The following is a 5,067-nucleotide window of genomic DNA, read 5'->3' as shown; positions in this document are numbered from 1 at the left end:
ATATCTTGGCACAGAAGAATGGGACACATTCACTTGAGGAAGATGAACCATTTGGTGAAAAATAATCTTGTGAATGGTGTGCCTGTTAGAAGTTTTCATTTGCAAGATATCTGTGTCTCGTGCCAAAAGGGGAAGCAAACAAAGAAGTCTCACCCTTTGAAGAAAATCAACACTGTCAGCATGCCTCTCGAACGTCTTCATATGGACCTTTTTGGACCTATGAAGCACAAGACAACGTTTGGTGATGCCTATTGTTTAGTAGTTACTGATGACTACTCTAGATTTTCTTGGGTATCCTTTATGGCACACAAGAGTGAAACTCCTGGCATCCTCAAGGATCTTCTTACAATGTTGGAGAATCTCTATACGTTGAAAGTGAAAAGGATCCGAAGCGACAATGGAACTGAATTCAAGAATCAAGTTATGGATGAGTTTTGTACTTCTAAAGGCATTCTTCATGAGTACAGTTCTCGTTATACTCCACAACAAAATGGTGTCGCTGAAAGGAAGAATCGGACGATTATAGAAACTGCAAGAACAATGTTAGTAGAGTCGGAACTCCCTATTCAATTCTGGGGAGAGGCTGTATCGGCTGCATGCTACACGTTGAACAGAGTTCTTACAGTAAAGAGACATGGCAAGACTTGCTTCGAACTCCTTCAGAAAAGGAAACCGGATCTTTCTTACCTTGAACCGTTTGGTGCTCCATGTACTATGATTGAGCCGGATGGAAAGTTTGGTGCACGAGCTATCGAGGGTTTCTTCCTTGGATATGCTACTCCGAATTTTCGTGTTTGGAATCTAGCTACCAAAAAGATTGAGCTATGGAGCGAAGTTAGGGTTCAAAGGTACACGAGTCCTGTTAGGGCTCCGGGTGATCCGTGGATGTTCGATTATGATGGGCTATTTGACTCCTTCAATCTGCCAACCTTTGATGAAGAATCAGCAGCTGCTCGGATGTTGTTGGAAAGTGACAACGCTGCTGTCTCGCCATTGGTTAGACCTATTGTTGTTGACCCTCAAGCTTCTTCGTCAGTCAACAATATGGTTCAAAATGAGGTTTTTGAAGATGCTGCTGATTATAATGACTCTTCTGAAGATGATGAATATCATGATGCAGCCGAAGGATCTTCAGCTCCAGCTGCTCCTGTTCAAGGTGCTTCTGTAGATACACCTCATACGCAGAATGTAGACACTGCTGAAGGGAATGCATCCACCTCTAACCACATTCCTGGTGTGGAGTTGGTTGTTGATCTTAATCTTACCAATTTGGGTATCAATGCTCGTGTGCCAGATAATCCTGAAATGAGGATTCACGATACCCATCCCCAGCAGAATATCATAGGAGATGTCCATCGCGGTGTGCAGACGCGTAATCAGCTGAGAAACAACCGGAATGCTGGTTTGTATTCAGCTATAAGAGAATCTGGTCAACAGAATGACTGGTCCTTCGCGTGTTACGTGTCACAAGAAGAACCAAAGTCGTGGAAAGAAGCATTGAAAGACAGTGCTTGGGTTGAAGCCATGCAGGAAGAATTACAGCAGTTTCACAAGCTTGGAGTTTGGAAGCTTGTTGAAAAGCCTGAGAACTACAAGAAGATTGGCACTCGATGGGTCTTCAAATGCAAGAAAGACGACCGTGGAGTGGTTATTCGAAACAAAGCTCGTTTAGTCGTTCAAGGTTTTCGTCAGATAGAAGGGATTGACTACAACGAAGTCTATGCACCTGTTGCACGTCTGGAAGCTATTCGGATCTTTCTGGCTTATGCCTCATTCAAAGGATTCAAGGTTTACCAGATGGACGTCAAAAGTGCATTTCTACATGGTGTAGTTGAAGAAGAGGTATATGTCGAACAGCCTCCAGGTTTTGAAGATCCTGTCCATCCCGATCGGGTTTGGTTGCTCAACAAAGCTCTCTATGGTCTTCATCAAGCGCCACGAGCTTGGTATGCAACCTTATCTACATATCTGCTGGAGAATGGTTTTCGAAGAGGTCTTATCGATTGTACTCTCTTCATCAAAGAACAAGATGGAGATCTTCTTCTGCTACAGGTATATGTTGATGATATTATTTTGGTTCTACTAATGATGTTTTGTGTAGGAATTTCGAGCGCATCATGCAGGATAAGTTCGAGATGAGTGCTATGGGGGAAATGAATTTCTTTTTGGGCCTACAAGTGCAACAAACGGAGTCTGGGATATTCATCCATCAGACTAAATATGTTGGAGACATCTTGACCCGGTTCCAGATGTCCGATGCAACGCCCATTGGTACCCCATTGCCCACTAATCACGGAATAACTCCTGACTTGAAGGGTGAACCTGTTAGCCCTTCATACTATCGCGCGATGATCGGATCCCTTATGTACCTCACAGCATCAAGGCCAGATATAATGTACCCAACGTGCCTGCTTGCCAGATATCAAGTTAACCCGAAGGCCTCACATCTTGCAGCTGTCAAAAGGATTTTTCGTTATTTGAAGGCTTACCCCGACACCGGTCTGTGGTATCCTAGGGATAATAACTTTGACTTGGTCGCATTCAGTGATTCTGATTTTGGCGGATGTAAAATCGACGGTAAATCCACAACAGCTGGATGTCAGTTTTTAGGAAATCGCCTAGTAACATGGCAGTGCAAGAAGCAGACGTGTGTAGCTACATCAACATGCGAAGCTGAATACATTGCTGCCTCAAGTTGTTGTTCACAAGTTCTTTGGATCCAACAACAATTGCGGGACTACGGTTTTGAATTCCTAACTACTCCTATTTACGTTGATAATTCTGCTGCTTTAGATATCACTAAAAATCCTGTGCAGCATTCAAAAACCAAACACATCGAAATCAAATATCACTTCATACGTGATTGCTTTGAGAAAAGGCTAATCGATGTTGTTAAGGTCCACACCGATGACCAACGTGCCGACTTATTTACCAAAGCTTTTGACAAATCTAGATTTGACTTCTTATTATTGGTAAACGGCATTAAGGTCAAGCAAGAGTAAACCAACATCGGAAAATCATTTTTGTAAATATCTTTGTGTGTTTTTAAATTTATCTTAGTTTATTGAATTTAGGGGGAGTAAATCCAAAAAATCAGAAAATCCAAAAACACCGAAAAATTTCAAAAACACAAAAACAATAGAAAGACAAAAATGAGTTTCCTGGCGAGCAAAAGAGAAAATGATAGTACATCAGTGGTCTATCCAAACCTCTTTAAAACTTAAATGAAAAACGATAAGCAGCTCTATATAAGATGTATCGGTAGGCTCACAATCATTTTAAAGTGTGCAGGGTGATATAAATCTTAATCGACTGAAGACCAGGTGGGAACCATTCATTGGCATATGGTCTTAGTACCGAAATTTCGTTTGATAGATTGCCGAGGTTCTGAGATATTCGGTCTTTATGCTGCTTATCATCTGGGTATCATGGTTGTATCTTTTACCGAAAAATAACGGGGACGCAAGTCTAGATCTTCCATGATACTATACATACGTGTACTTATTACATACTGCATTCGACCTCAATAAGTGATAAACAATCACATGTCCCTTCAAATAAGTGATAAAATATCACATTTATCCGGGTGTCAAGTTCGTCTCTCTGCTGTACGGAAGTACTGACCTGTTCACGGACTTGCACCTGTGCCCTCATGCATACGAAAATCAAGTTCCTCATCAATAAGTGATTATATCACATAGGGCTTGTTTTCAAATCAAATAAGTGAGTATCTCACAGCTTATACGGTCAAACAGATGATAATCGGTATACTCACCGGTAAGATGAACTCTCGTGCATACCTTGATACGGGAATGTGTCGTGATGTGGATGAACACCGGTCGGTAAGTATAAATCATACCTTAACGTATCCCCTCGCCATGATTACATCTGATAAGTTGAGCTTAAGTGGACAACAATACCGATAATTGTTATAGGATGCTTATCTTAATGTTAACTAACTGAACAACAAGAGTGTTTTGGCATGACCGTACACTGATATGATTCTCTTACCCTCGAAACTCGCAAAAAGAATGTCTGTATATATTTATTTACTGCTTAACTTTTATTGTTTTTCTTTTAAACAGTTTCGTCGTTTGGTGCATATCAGCACGACATTAGCGGTGATGTCGTTTGATAACACTCAAAGAATTTTAAATTGTTGTCTTTTAATTTCAAAAATACCTAAAATCCGTGTTTTAATATAAACTTTATAAAAGCCAAAAAGATTTTCTTTCTACTTTATTTTCGATCGTACGATGTTGGAGCTCGAGTCTTCGTTGCCTGAAACCTGACTGAAAACCGAATTGACTAAATCTTCATAAACGGTCGAAATTTGCAAGTTTTGAAAGTTAAAGGCTAAAATTGACAAATTTATTAAACTTTCAAACTGTCGGACGGTGTTTGATTATGACATGGTCATTAGTGTGTCTTTTGGTTATACTAACTATTCCAAACAGTTGTTCTCATTACGCGTTTAGATTTCTTGCATGTGCAGATTCTAAAGGCTAGGAGAACATGGTCGATGACAAGCTTTGGAATGAAGACACGACGAGAAGGCGCTCAAAAGATGAAGATGATCGAGTTGCCGCTGGCCATCATCAACACCACAAGGATCTCACTTCATAAAGTTAAAGTATTTCACGAGCATAACTCAAGGGGGAGCTTATGTTAAGGGGGAGTTTGTCAACACACTTCCTACATAATACGGGTAGTTTGTTGATACACTATCTGCTTTCAAGACGTGAAGACTTTGAAGATCCTCCGACATTGAAGACTTGTAAGGACATCAGAGTTTTGGTAACTCGAAGACCAAAGACCGTCGAAGTTCGAGACGAGTCTACTACTATAGAAGATAAAGACAAAGCTACAGCCAAGGGGGAGTTTGTTGGTGCACTTGTGTCTGTACTTTGTCTGTATTCGGTCTGTATATAAACGATGTCCAAAGTTAGTCTGTAAGTTGACCAAGTCAACTATCCTCCTAGTTTGACTTGGTCAATCTGTTTGTAATATGATAGTCTGAATCGAAGGATAGCCTCGAAGGATACTGTCGATCCTTCGAGCGTGCTC

Source organism: Helianthus annuus, chromosome 6 (genome assembly GCF_002127325.2).
Source record: "Helianthus annuus cultivar XRQ/B chromosome 6, HanXRQr2.0-SUNRISE, whole genome shotgun sequence".
Taxonomy (NCBI): Eukaryota; Viridiplantae; Streptophyta; class Magnoliopsida; order Asterales; family Asteraceae; genus Helianthus; species Helianthus annuus.
The sequence above is the reverse complement of the archived record's forward strand: the minus strand, read 5'-3'. Positions refer to the sequence as shown.